The following is a 15,604-nucleotide window of genomic DNA, read 5'->3' as shown; positions in this document are numbered from 1 at the left end:
TGAAAGTAGTAAAATTTTTTTCCTCCTCTGAGCTTGCTGCATGCAAAGAAAATGAAAGGTGCTGTCACTGGATAGAAATGTTGTTTTGCAGGGAAATGTTTTCTCATTTGCATGCCCTAGAGAAATTCTATTATTTAAGAAAACAAACACTGCTGAAAAATAGGTAAGCATCATTCTCTGGATTCATTGCTGTTCCATTGGACATTGCTATATTAGACATGCATCTGCTTTTCGGTGTGGGAGCTCTTTGCCATAAATACCAGGTGGCAAGGTTAAAATTGCACCTTAAAACTAAAAGGTTGCCATGCAACTTTCAAGCATTAAATAAAATGACAAGTGTGAGCCTTCATGCTTTGTTTTTTGTTAGTCATTAGCAGCGTTAAAGGTAGGAGTGTTAAAAATACTGCTGTGATACCACTGGACCTCTTGGACTTCTGCTGAGAGTTTAGGGGGCTTAGCCTATGATTTAAAGTGTTATGCACTGTCTGTTACCACTCGTCAGTTTATTCCAGGGTGGCAGAGATCTGCCTCTAGTATGCCTTGAGGCTGTGAATTGCCACCAAGAATTGCATGTGTTCTTTGGAAAGCACCCTGCTGAAACAAGAACCTGCATGGTTTAAGTCTTATCCTGTGATGTTCAGATTTTATAACTTGTTTGTGGTTCACAGTCATAGTCCTTCTGTGACACAAACATACTCAAATGTGAAGATATCCTATTACTCTTTTCCAGGACATACCACAAATTAACCCTGTGGTTCACTGTAGTTCCGCCCAAATTGGATTAGCCACAAGTAATGACAGATTAAAACCAGAAATTGCCAGGATGTAAAGGCCTTGACATCTGCTTTAAAAGACAGCAAAAAGTTTATGCTTGAGACACCTGAGTCTTTGAATATAAGTGGATTCATGGCTGTGTTGCTTTCAAATGGGCTAAAGATAGTCTAAATGGTGTGGTGACCTGGTGGCCAAAATAGAAAAGAAAAAGCAGCAATAAGGAAACAGTCAATGTATGTGGGAATTTCAGAAGATTATTTTTATTTCTTTTCCTTTTTGTCATCTCCTTGCTTTTCCTTTTCTTGACTCTTGTAATATAGCTGCAGTTGCTTTCTTGTTGCTTGCTTTGCTTCAATGCAAAAAAAAAAAAAAAAAAAAAGTTTTCTAGGCATAATGTACCAGAATTCTATATGCATACTCGTATGTATACCTAACTGTCACAATTTAGGCCCAGACAGTGACAACCAGGCCCCTGCTCACTCATCCCCTATCCTCACTGTGGGACAGGGAAGAGAAAATCCATAGGCTCGTTAATAAAGACAGTGAGATATTCACTCAGATATCACACTATTGTTAATTGGCAAACCCAGTCAGACCCAACTTGGGGAGAAAAAAAAAAGTATCTATCAGGATATAAAGAAAAAATTACCAGATTTCCCCCTCACCGCTCCCTTCCTCCCAGCCCCGGATGCCTTCCCTGCTGCCTCCCCCCCCCAGGGCACAGGGGAGGGGCAGGGAGGGTTTGGGGTCAGCTCCCCAGACGGTGTTTCTGTCGCTCCTTCCTCCTCAGGGGAAGGACTCCTCACAGCCTTCCCCTGTTCCATCATAGGGTGCCTCTTATGGGAGAGAGTCCTTCAGGAACCCCTCTGTTATGAGTCCCTGCCACAGGTGCAGTCCCTCAGGAACTGCTCCAGCCTGGGCTGCACACAGAGTCACGGCTGCTTTGGGAACAGTCACCTCCTCTGCCACGGGGTCCTACCCAGCTGCAGATCCACATCTCTCCCTCTCTGTGATCCTGCGCAGGATGCAGCTTCATGTCTGCCCACCTGTGACACTTCAGGAGCTACAAATATACGTCTGGCCCACCATGGTCCTTCAGGGACCGCTCCACCATGCTCCTCCATGGCTTACAGGGCTACAGCTGACATCTCACCACGGGCCTCAGAGAAATATCTGCTCGGGCACGTTCTCCCCCTTCTTCTTCACTGACCTTGGTGTCTTTCTTTTTTCTGGCACTGGTCTATCACCTCTTCCTCTCCTCTGCTCTGCAGGTTTGTGGGGGGTTTTTTTGTTTGTTTGTTTGTTTGTTTTTGTTTGTTTGTTTTATTATTTATTCTTGCAGTTCATTTTCCCTTTCTTAAATGTGCAACGCAGCTTCCCGTACCCGCTCGCCCTGTGCCAGAGGCGGGGTCAGAAGCGGTGCCTGGGGAGCTTCCAGCAGCCTCTCACAGGAGGTACCCCTGTGCCATCCCCACACACCTACTCCCTCCCTTAACCCCCCCTCCTCTGCTTCCAAAACAGCATTGCACTAACCCAAGACAGGAACGCTTCTGCCACCCTTTTGGCTTCCTACTGTGGAAACAATGACAAAATACACTCTTAAACAGGAATAAGGCAGACATGAGAGCATCAAGCTGAAACATGGTCTGGCTACAGGCATTCCAGCCATCTCTGCAAATGGCCTGAAGACATCCAGCTTCCCTGGATACAGCATAGCATTTAACCACCAGGGTTTCTTTTTCAGTTTATGGGAAGAGCCAGATTTAAGGCTTTTTTTTTTTGAGAAATGAGTGGTTGTGTCACCCTCTGCTTTGCAACACAGACATGCACAGGAGTCAGCAAGAAAAAAACAACAGTTTGCAAAATTCATAAAGATTTATAACATATGCATACATTAATGCCATTGTACATACTATATGTGATGTAGCTACAATTCTATTTTTTATATTTTTCCTAAAGAACTTAATATTGCAGGAAAGTTGAACTGTCCATTCTTTTCAGTGACTATGCTAGCACTTCTTCTATCTTGCAGTATTGCATGGAAATAGAGCCTATACTTATGGTGATCCTTAAGTGAAATTGTCATATTACAGCTCCTGTAGGAAGTGATAGCAGCTTGCAGGTTCCAGGTCTGTGCCCTGGCTCTGTCCCAGCTGTATGTTTGTCTGAGATCACCGTGTACACCCTTGTTCCTTCACACCCCAGAAACTTGTCATGGTTTCTGCTGGAAGGAATCCTGAGTACCTGGTCCTAAAGGAAGGTGGAGTACCATAATCCAAATTCACCAGCTGGTTAGTTGGAGAACTGAGATCCTGAACCTAGCTCTCAGCTTTGACGTATCTATTTAGAAATGTAGAGAATAAATTCTGTTCTTCTCTGAGTCCTGGAGCTGACAGCCAGCCAAAGCAAGGTGTGCTTGTTTCCAGATGGTTGAGAGCCTTCAAGTCTTCTTCTGGACTTGGGCACTTTAATCTTTCATATTTAATTTTGTTTCTTTTTTTAAAAAAGCTTGGGTTTTCTGACAGAGTGAATCACAATCTGTCTGAGATTTTGTTTTCAAGTCATACTATCTATTAATGTAATATGAAATTGCATTCTTAAAAATCACTGGTCACTATTATACATTTCACAGTATTGAGAACTGAATGTTGTCCCTCAAAAATGTGGTAATATTTAAGAATACACATTTTCCATCAAACATAAAGAAAGACAAAGTATGAGATTAGTGCACATTCAGATCTCGTTATTATATTTATGGGTTTAAAATATTACACTGGCTTGTTTACATAGCCAAAATAGTTTGGTGTGGTCAAAATAAACAATTATTTAAAGTTAGACAAGTGGTAATTATGTATGTTTTAATGTATTTACCCAGCTACAGATTCAGATAAATACCGCGAGTGTTAAAAGAACATTTGTCACGTGAAAAATGATTGTTCCATTAGCAGAAATTATTTCATAGGTAAAAACAGACTATGCTTCAGTATGTTTTGGTTTTGATTTGTGTGTTTTTTGTTATTTTTATAGACATGCATAAATATTTCTATGAGCCTTCGGTAATTCATACTACTAAGACTGGCAAAGTTTGCTGCAGGAGGCACACCTATGTATATCCCTCACTTACACTTGCTGGGAGGTTTGTCACAGAGGATGGAGTGCAGTATCACAGCTGGTCACCCCAAGTTTCTGCCAAAAACAGACAGTGCAGGGCAGACACTCTCCACTTTTATGGACACTGCAATCCCCAGTGAACTTTTTGACTAGTTGTTTACATGCTAGAAAAGCTAAAGGATTACTTTACAATACTTGTCTTGAGGTTTGTATTCATTTAATGAATTATGCTTTAGCTATACAACTGGAGTGTTTGCTTTAAATGGGCTGCATAGAATATATGAGTGGGTTAATAGCAAGATAATTTCCCCATGGAAAATAATTATGGCTTTGACCCTCCCGGAATCTGAATGAAATGCTGCAGGGATAAGAGAAATTATTATTAACTCCCTAAATCCTACCAGAATAGCTGAACTGAAAAAATAGTTCATATACTTGGGGTACATTTTTTATTCAACAAATTATGGCACATAATTGAGTGATACATATATATTTTCCTCTCCAAGACTTCATCTTTTATGTAATTTACAAATAATTTTTTTAAAAAACTAGATTGAGCATTTAATTGTTTTTGTCTGGAATCTCATTTTTTAAGTCATTAGGAGATCCATCAGGACCCGAGCTGTGTAATACTGATTTAATTCCCTTATAAAGTTCCCCTATATTTGCTAGCAGTTATAATTACCATATCAAATGCACTCCACTGACAGAGAAAACGTCACACATCAAAATTATTATAAATGGTTTTGAAACCTTGAAAACACTTTTTTCTGAAAGGAGAAAGTGTGGCTGTTGAAAAAGCCTTTTATTTAAGAAGTCATCAAACCTCTTTTTTGCTCAGTTCTTGATTGCATTAAGGGAAAGAATTGCTTATTTTCAGTTTAAAATGATGGCTAAGACAGTTTACTAACCTTAGCATCTTATGAGTTTATTTCAGAATGTATTGTGTTGCATACTACCATATTAAAAGGACTTTACAATCACTGTATAAGATAACATTTTGAAAAGAGCCATGGTTTCCTTGGAATTGTACACAATCAGATACATTATTATAGTATTAAAAACCAGACTTGTGTTATAGGTTATATGTCAAGTACTCTAAAAAGGGGCATCTCTTTAATTGTGTTCCACTGCTCCATGGGTGACCTCAGGCCTGACATGCCTTGTAAACCCTAGTTATTATGATGAACACAGAATTACTTTGTTTTGCCTGGTATTTCTGCATCAAATATTGCTGTAACACAGGAGTGTTTTGTATATGAGCTAATTTCTTATTGCAGCAGTTCTATGAGTCAAACAGATTTTATCTTTATTCAGGGTGAACAGGAATTTCAGCTGTGACAGATGCATTAGCTGGGCAAGCTTGGCTGAAAACGCAACAGGCCCATTTTTTGAAGTGCTCACTAAGGGTTATTTAAAATTGCCAGTGGGTTTTTGCAATATAATTTCTTTTTAACAGTTTAAATTGAAATTAACCTTTGTCTTTGAAAAAGGTATAACAAAGGGAAGAATATCGTTACATTTCTCCAGTATATTCTGATTCAGTTTTGAATTTTGCAATTGTTTTGTTTCTAGGTATCTTTATATAGTTTTACTTGAATGCTTTTGAAAAACCTTAATGTAGTTACGCATAGTAATAAAGCAAAGCATAGCTTTTTACTTTATAAGTAACACAAAGCATTAAAGCACACCAAGCCGAAAACACCCCTAGTGTACTGCTGCTGAGGAGGGCCGGCTCTGTTCTCCAGCACGACGGTGCCCGTGCTGCCTGGCCCGGAGAGCTATGCCGGACCCCCACAACCTGCCTGCTTTCTCTCTTTTCGCAGGTCCCTTGATCGTTCAGGACGCATTTTACAGCTTCGGTCACGCCTGGGAGAGGAGGCAACCGCGCGGCTGTCTCAGTGCCCACCTCAGCCCGGTGAATTCCTGGATCAGCTTCTCATGGTGCATTGGAGGGGGTCTTTTCGAAAAGACTGACTGGGATGCTGACTACATCCTTAAAGACCGCCGCAAGGCACACGGACACTGTCGAGGCCAGGCTAAGGTTACAGGGAAAGCTCAGCCTCGGGTATTTCCTGAAGTTTGTGTGCTTTCCTATGCAGCCGGACTGTCCCGCTGTCCCCTTGGGGTGGCATTGCGGAAACCAACCCACCCCGTGCGCCCCAAATCCTCGCTTTCTCCCCTCTCAATCCTAGCCTCAGTCCCAGTCCCTGGATTCTCGTCCAGCTGCCCTGCCCGTCGCCTTTGCCCCCTTAACCTCCGTGGTTACCGGAGCGAGGGGCGAGGCGGGAGCGGGGGAGGAAGAGGAGGTTGAGCCCGGTCACCGGAGGCCCGTGGCACGGTTGCCCCCCGCTGGTTGCTGCCAGACCGGGACAACGGACGTGGGCCCAAGTGCAGAGGCCCCGCTGGGGCACCTCCGGGAGCAGGTGTTGAGGTGAGAGCAGGACACACCCTGGGTATGGGCAGAGGAGGAGGGGAAGAAAAGGGTGAGAAACGCCAGAGGAGACCCTCCTGGAGCATGAACGCTGCAGGTTTAAGAGAAACTGTTAACTCCCCAAGTCCTAGCAGAGTAGCTGAACTGACAGAATAGCTTATGTGCTTTGGGTATATTTTTCATTCAACAAATTATCATGACACAGAGTTGGGAGGTACGTGCGTATTTTGCTTTCCAAGACTTCTTGATATTTTATATAATTTACAATTTTTTTTTTTTTTTTTAACCGAATCAAGCATTTAATTGCTTGATTTGCCTGGAATCTTATTTTCGAAGGCACTACCAGATCCATCAGGACACACAGCTGGGTTACAGTGATGTAGTACCCTTACAAACCTCCCCTGCAGTTGCTGGTAGTTCTAATTACCACATCAAATGCACTCCGGTGACAGAGAAAACGTCACAGATCGAAATTATTATAAATGGGCTTGAAACCTTGAAAACATTTTTTTTCCCCTGAAGGGAAGGAAGCGTGGCTGTTGGAAGGGCCTTTTCCTTCAGAAGTCACCAAACCTCGCGCCACTCCCGTGGTTACCACAGCCCGGGGCTGGCGGCGCGGGGGGTGGGGCTGCAGGCCCCGTCGCGAGAGGCGGCGGTTAACCCCCGCCGGTTGGTGGCGCAGCGGGACAATGGAGGCGGCTCCGAGCGCCGCTGGGTGCAGCGGCCCCGCTGGGGCACCGCCGGGAAAGGAACTGAGGTGAGGGCAGGAAACACCTTATGGGCAGAGGAGGAGGGGAAGAAAAGGGTGAGAAAAGGGTAGAGACTGGATGTGGCACTTATTAGTGCCATAGTCTAGCAACCGCAACGGTGGTTCAAGGGTTGGACTCGATGATTTCTGAGGTCCCTTCCAACCCAGCCTAATTCTATGATTCTATGAAGCACCAGAGGGCTGACAGCGGGCAGAGGGCGGCATAAGGTCTTTTCCTATTTCCTCTTCTCATCTTTCTTTCTCACAGTTTCCGAATCAACATTTAACTGTTTATATTGATTGGCAATAAATTAAATAACCCAAGTCACGTCCATGAGCTTTCTCACTCATGTTCCTGCTGTTTTCACCCCCTCCTCCCTTTGTGGGGAGGAAGGGTGCAGCTGGTGGGGGCAAGGGAGCTCCCAGCTGGGGCTGTCCCACCACAAGCACAAGGATGGCATGTAACCTTTTTTTTGTGAAGCAGGCACTCACAGGGAAGAGATTCTCATCTTAGACCAAGGACTCACCACAGCTGTTTGGTCCCCAGGTTTCATTCCAGTTGTTTGGAGCATGAACAGAGTGTGAGCATCCCTGAGATGCTGCTCTTCCCAAGAGTTTCTGCACATACTACCTGCATGCACTACTACTCTGCCACTTACATGTATTTGCTTTGACCCACCTTTTCTTTATGTCTCTGAATGGCTCTTCCCACCAGGTTGGGTCCTTATGTTCTTTGCTACATGGATGTCATGGTTAATCCATTGATATCCCAAACCAAGACAATGGGTTCAAGTAGCAAAGGCAAGAGGCACACAGGAAAGACAACTCACAAAATTTTCCAGCATTTTGAGAAGCAGTGTCATTAAAGGCTTCTTTTGTGACTCACACATGGGTGAGTATCAGGCTCATTTCAGGCACAACGTAGGAAATTTGTTACACACAAAGATATTTCTACTGGTCCTATATGAAGATAGGTCTAGCATCAAATTAGGTTAGATTCTTGTAAGGATGTTAAAAATCACATCCCTGACAGCAAGGTGATACTCCCACAAAATTTTGGTTCTGTTTCTAAAGCATAAAATCATGGGAGCTTTATATTGAGTGTCTGTGAGAATTTTATAGTGATTAGACAGTGTTATTTGATGAATTATTGCAAGTGGTTCAATTATTTTGTTTGAAAATTCTGCAGATGAAGAAAAGGCAAAATAAAATAGGCCTAATAATAACAGAAGAAACACATGGTTGATCACAACCTCAAGCATATTCTCATCACAGGAAACTTCAGCTTACATGAGTTCAATTTTGCATAATTCTGAGCAGCCCAAGACAGACCCCTTGCACTGAAAGCACTGGGTGACATCACTAGCACATTTTAGTTTCATATGAAAAGTGTATCATTGTTTCAATACATATCCCTAATGTTGATGTACTTCTTAAACTGTGTTGGCAAAGCTTAGGCTGGGCCAGTGATTCATACAGGCAGGTTTTCTATTAAAGTGTACAATTACATTTTACAATCTGAATATTTTTATCATAGCTCTGAGGTATGTGAATCAATGCATCCCCTATCGTACTCATTAGTTACAACAGTCAAAAGCTATCATGGGAGAAGCATTATCTTTTTGCATTTAATAAATGAAGATAAGTTTGCATAAGCACTGTAAGTTTATTGCATAAACAGGCTTGAAAGATGAAATGTCACATATGCCTAGATGATTTGGAGCATGAAAAACAGTATTTAGAGAGTTTCTTGGGAAAGAGAATAACGTATTAAGCAGGTGCAAATTTCCTCTGTGCTGTTAACATCAAAACTGCTGAACTATTAAATCAACTGAAAATTTCATTTTATACCTAAAAATATCGCATTACTTAAAAATACTTAATTATAAAATACATTATTATCATCATTATTAGAATTATATTTATTTTGAAGCTCTTACTCATTTTTGCCTGAAAGAAAAACTTGTTTCCCTAATGGGTTTGACAGTTAAGGTGGGTTTCCAGAGTCTAGAATGATCTCCTTGGCTAGGAAGCCATCTGGCACTTGCTGTTAATCTTTTACACAACTCATAGTGCCCAGACGAGCAACAATGTCTATTATTTCCTCAGCTGGCTGCCTCAGATCAACTCATAAAGTTAACCTAGTTTCTGATTTCTAAGTGGCATATAAGGATCTTTTGCATAATTTTAGGAATCTGAATGTAGGCATTTACTTTTGGTAAGTGGTTGACCACCACTTCTGATCTGGAATGTAAAAATGAACTGTTTGAATTTTAAACATGCAATATTTGAACAAGTTGAATGTTTCCCACATCCCTGCTAAGAGGAATTTTTCTTTTAAACTGGCAGCTCCTGGTATAGATGCCACTGATATTTTGGCAAAAAGTGAATCTAAGAATATGTATTAGTTAACTTCAGCTCCCAAAATACTACTGTAAGATCTTCTTTTTAGACATAACTGAACTACTATGAAATTGCAAGTCATACAAATACAACATTGAATAAATCTTGAGAACTGTATGCTTTAGTTAATATTTTTAGCAAAGTATACCAGTGGTCCCAGAATAGTACTATTGATGCAATTAGTCTGTCAGGCCATGGGTGAAATAAAAGATGCAGGTTTTGATGTAGAATCCACCAAGTTTGTACTTAACCCTTATCTCATGTCATCCATCCCTGGGCAAAGATGTAAGATCTGGAGGCCAAGGATCCCTCAGGAACAAGATTCCAGTTGAGATAAAGTAAATGGAGAATTCAGTTTTCTTTAGGAAAACTTCCTCTCATGTAAGTGCTTGTATGATAGTGAGGATGATGGCTACAACGAGTTCCCAGCTATTCAGTCTCCCCCTAGGAATGTACAACTCAGTTTTGATACATGATAGATACAAATAAAGTCAACAAAGAACACCAGCAAAAGGATAACAGAATGAAGAAAACTAAATCAGTTATATTCTATGATTTTACTTCAGTGTCACCTTTGCTTCTAAAATTTTACAGAAAAAAACCCAAAACAATACTTGAAAAGAAACCCAAACCTGTTATCTAATTTTGATATACAGCATGTAAAAATTAGCTTTCAAATACTTTACACATAATTTATTTACACTAAACATTTAAATGCATCTTAAGCATGTATTATCTTCCTAGCCTTAGAGTCACGAAATTCTGATTTTGGATGAAGATTACTCTTGTTATTAATTGAACAGACAACAGAGTGAAATATGAATCCCATTTACATGTACAACAGGGACTTAGCTTTTACTCCTTCTCTGGACAAGAATGTCTGCACAAAGAAAACTATAGCATATACATACTGTGGTACCATTTTTAGGCCTCCCACACAATGGCTGATTCCTCAGAGAAAATCACAGCTTTTCCTCAAACATTGTGCCTGCTCTATTTAGGAACTGTGAGGCCTGAGATGAGGGCAGGCAGAGCTTACAGAAACCTTGTGGGCTGCCTTGAACTGTTTTCTGCCTCAGTGGTTGCCATGGAGCTTTGGAGAGTTTGACAGTTCAGGGCAATCACCAGATTTCATATGCACTCCCTATTCCATGCTGTTTTTCAAAGAGGCTCTTGCTAACATTTGATGAGGAGGATTTCTCTGCACAAAGTTTGCAGCCCATACTAACCCTGTCAACTGGGTTACTTGGCCTTAATGTTTAAGGAAAGGATGCTGTGTAGACAACTGAAAGCATCTAACTTGGCCTGGGAAATCTGCTACCCCTCGGAGCCTGGAAAATCCAGCATTTCTTGAGGTGCAGGGGTCAATCAGGTTTACCTTCTCTCTGGTTCACTAAAGGTTAAGATATGGCTTGGGAATGCTAAAAATAGTGACCAGAATACACTACAGGATGCAGCTGTGCAGGTCTGGATTATATTTAGCAGTTTATAGATGACTTTGCCTCTCAGCTAGACCATGAGGCTGGCTACATTGCCATAGTGCAGGAAGGATCTCAGAGCTACTCTCCTGTCTCCCTTCTCTATCTGCAGATGGATCTTTGATTATCTCCAATTTCCATTCTGAGTCTGGACCATCTCCTCTGTCTATCTGTTTAGATTAAGAGCTCATGACAGGGCAGTAGGATACTGCATGCTAAAATGAGGAATAACCATCTATCTCCTTCCTTCTCTGGTTACAGAACTGCAAAGGAACAGTGATAACCTTTTTAAAATGTGTTGTGAGAAGCAACAGTTTTTCCATAATTTTATGAGTCATAACATTTACTTTGAACTTCTAATAAAAAACAGTCCTCATAAAGCAGAATATGAGTTTGGGAACAGAGCTCTCAGAATGAGTAACATTCCTGTTGTATGCCAGTTGGTAACAGGCCTGTGCCAAGTTCACAGTGCTATTCCCTGCTGCTGGCAGATTGTGATATGTCCCTGAAACACAGATGTTGAGAAGGTGAGGGAGAATTTTAGAAAGTCTACTTGCTTAAGGGTTATCCATCAAGATACACACATTTCCTGTGTGACCTGCTATAGACGACCTTGCTTTGGTGGGGGGAGGGTTAGACTAAACGATTTTACAAGATCCCTTCCAAACCCTAACTTTCTATGATTCTATGAAACCTATCACATCTGTCAGTATACTTTTGTGTCTGAAATCAAATTAAGGGGGTAACTCATGAGAGCAGGGTTTTTTGATGTTTAGTCATGGTGGTACCCCATAGCAATGGTCTGAAGGAGACCTGAAAAGAGGATCAGAGATTTATGCTTTCCCCTCTTCCTGTGCAACCTCCTGAAGTTTTGTGATACATAAAGACCCCAGAGTGTGAGGCAGACCTGTTGGTTATTTGTACCCTGAAGTTATCAGAAATGTCAGTGTCAGAGTGTAAACATTTGCTAGAAGTTTCCTGTATGATTTTTGCAGGTCTCCTGACAATCATTCATGCAGTGTTCATGCCGTTCCTCAAGTGCCAGTAATCAGGAAAAGTGTCTTTAGCAATTACACTGTTTAATCTTTATCACTTAATCTCTACCTGACAAGATGGTGGTACCACTTGGACTTGATAAAAGCACCTGCAGCATGAAGAGACATTTGCTATCTGTTTTTCCTCCCCTGGCAGAGACACCTTACATATGTTAATATATTCAATTCTAGATTGTATATTATATTTTTCTCAGTTTTTTTTACATGTGCCACTGACTAGAATGGGATGTCTGTTGTTGCTAGGATTTATTATGCAACATGACCAGCCTGTTAATATTGTTTCAGATTATATGAAGCATGTTCATAAAATCAGCATGTTCTAATGCCCTTGCTCTATGCTCTGCAAGTGCTATAGAAAGCAAATTATGCTTCACATTAATTGTCAAAAAAGCTCTTTAACACCAAGAGAATGTCGCAGAATTTATTCTCTTGAAAAAGAATTAAGTGGGTTCTGCTTGCTCTGAAGTAGGAAATCCATCCTCTCCTAAAACTCAGGCCCTCAGAGATAAAAAAACACCTCTGTCCTGCTCCGTGTTCAGTGATGTGTATCCCAGCCCAGATAGGATGGAAGTTGCCACTTTTCTACCTGCTTCCAATCTACCACTGCTGTTGGCATGAGTGGGTATTACTGCCACTAGTACCAGTGGTATGTATATAAAAGCTTTTGAATTCCTGATACTGGATATTGCTTGAGAGCAAGTATATAATGATAAAGCACATCAGGTATAAAATTAAGGTGGTCTTCATGGCACTGAAGTATGTATTTTCACTATATCCAGGTTCCCAGATTCCCCTGGAAAAAGAGCTCTGATTCCAGGGTTCACTGCTAGAGCTGGCAGGAACTCTCAAAAATACAAGTTCCTGTTTGCCCATTTGTTGCTAGTACTTCAGGTAAACAGCTTTTTCACAAAGGTAAGACAGAAATATGAGTGAATGAACCATCTCTTACAGAAAGGAGTGTGCTAATGAAACATTTATATGCCACCAGTGTGAAACTCTGGAATTAAAAATTAAAAGGCCTACTCACATTACAATTTGCTTTCAGGATTGGCACTAATTGGCAATGCTGTTGGCAGTATCAAGAGGGAGGGCAAGAACTGAGTAAGCAGAGAGAAATATTTGTCCAAAGAAATGGTTCTAGGTAAGGCTTAATGTACATTTACTATGCAGAAAGGGAAGCTGAACACTGTTGTTGCCAATAGTGTAACTATTTTTTTGCAAAGTCCTGCATTTGGAAGGTCTGTCAGTCTTGTCTAGGGATTTTCTCAGGTGCTAACCACACTTCATCTGTGTTTTGAAAATTGTGTCTTGCAGATATGGACTAATGCTTAAATACATAAAATTGAAGGGGAAGAAGAATATTCTAAGCAATAAAAAAATAATTTGATGCAACACTGCCTAAGTCAAAAAGAATTATTTGAAGACAACTAATGTCATAATACTGGTGCAATAGCTGCTATAAAGCTTTACTTCTTGCATTTGACCCACTAAACTGTAGCATGGGACATATAAAAAAAACCCAAACCCACTAAAAGCCCTGTCCCACATCTTTTGTCTTGAGTTGCATACTCTAAAGAGTTTTCGCTGGTTTATTCAACATAATGGTGCAATGTTCACTGCGTTGCCTGTCATTTCCATGATGCATCTGCCTCTTTGATTCCTTGCTACCATTTCTTGGTACACCCTGATTCTTATCTTCAAGACCCAATTACAAAACCAATCATTAGCTTATGTGTCTCTTGATGCTGTGTAATGCATAACTATGATTTACTGACAATTTTTTTGCACCTTTTCATGCTTTTTTCCAGTTTTTCCCTTCGACCCGTTGACCTTGTATCAGACTCGGCAATAAATCTCTTAGGTTGTCATTCTTCCAGTCACCACATACAGTATGTTTCCCAAGCATTTAACAGCCAGGTGTATAATCAGGAAGTCTTGAGATGCCTTTTGTTTGTTTTCTTGTATTTTATTCTCAATTAGCTGACGAGAGCATTGAGTACTGCACACAATGAACAGCTGTACCAAACCATAAGGCTATTTTCCTGAATTATGTGAACATTATGTTTTACTTTCTGTATGTGAAGTGCTGACCACAACTTGTAGAGAGGAGGCATGATCCTGCTGGAAGGAAGGAAAGGAAAGGAATGTTTACTTGCCTAAGGTGTGGAGGCAGGAGAAGGAAAGAGCAGAATTAGGGCAGGGTTAGCCTGCTGTGGCTGTGCACTGCAAGAGTGGGTGACTGCTGCAATTACTGGGTAGAACCAAAACGGAAAGTTGAGCAGTTGAGGGGATTGCTGCTTGTAAACATACAACTGGGGAAAAGCATGTGCTCAAATCTTACTCAATATGGGCATCTTCTTTAAAAATTATTTCAACATATGCTTTTCAAGTCATGACAGATATTCAGTGTTTTTCCAGAAAGCGCACACTTAAGGTTGGGCTTGATGATCTCAGAGGTCCTCTACAACCCATCTGATTCTGTGAACTGAGACGGTAAAGTGCAAGTAACAGTGCTTTTCCCAGGATGGAAAGTGTCATAAAATTCTGTGCTTGCTCCTTTTAGCTTCAGTTCCCTTTTAGCAGCTGTAGTCAGCACAGCACCCCTCTTTGGTTTGTGTAAGATAGTGTTAGTAGAGCATGTGATCTGGCATAGTCTATAGGCCTGAGCAGATCAAAACTATTACTTGTCTTCTTTAACTCTACGGTGCTGGAATAAATCTTGAGTGCCTTCTCAGATTTCAATGAATTATATGAATTAGAGCAGTTCATTGACTATTCTAATACATGCCTTGTTGCCCCCAGATTACAGGGGCTGTTCTGGCAGCTGATAGTAACTGAAGTGTAGAAGTGCTTTGGCTAAGCTCTATTTCTTTGAGGCTCATTTCAGGCAGTAAGAGAAAGAAAAGAAGTGACAAAGAACCATAGTGTTTCTTCTTACCACCTGACAATTTTCTTGCACATTGTGAATTCCCAGGTAGGAAATTAATCCAGTCGTTCTCCAATGAGGATGACATTAAACCAGAGGCAGAATCTGACTGGAGGAGGTTTGGCTTTAAAAACAGGGTCTCAGGAACTACAAGTAAATCCAGGACATATGTGCAGAATGTGGGGTACTGAGGAATAATTCTCATATCTAAATAGTTAAAATTATTATAGTTAGGTTTGGAGTAGTGTATGTTTGTACATTATTTAACTAAAATTAGATTTTGTGTTTCTGCATCTATTTTATGTTTCCTTATCATTAAATGTCGGTATAGGCAATTTTCTGGGTCAAATTCTGCCCCTATTGGCTGTTATAACCCTCTTCCCTAATAAATTAAGGAGCTTGATCTAAGTACTGATAAGAACTGTCAGCATTGTTACAACCTAATATGCATTTTTATCAGCTCATTCAAAACAGAGAGAGACTGAGATTTGGAAATTTTCGTATTGCTGTTTTTCCTTCCACTATTAATCTGATAATCTACACAGTTGTTATAACATTTAAAAAAAAAAGTTTTTCAATTTTTCACCTGGGAATACTGGATAAATTGGTCACATTACATATATGAAGAAGGTTAAGACTTGCATTCTGGCTCCTAATTTCATTACATACTGTGTT

This window comes from Calypte anna, chromosome Z, assembly GCF_003957555.1.
Source record: "Calypte anna isolate BGI_N300 chromosome Z, bCalAnn1_v1.p, whole genome shotgun sequence".
Classification (NCBI taxonomy): domain Eukaryota; kingdom Metazoa; phylum Chordata; class Aves; order Apodiformes; family Trochilidae; genus Calypte; species Calypte anna.
Note: the sequence above shows the minus strand (reverse complement) of the source record.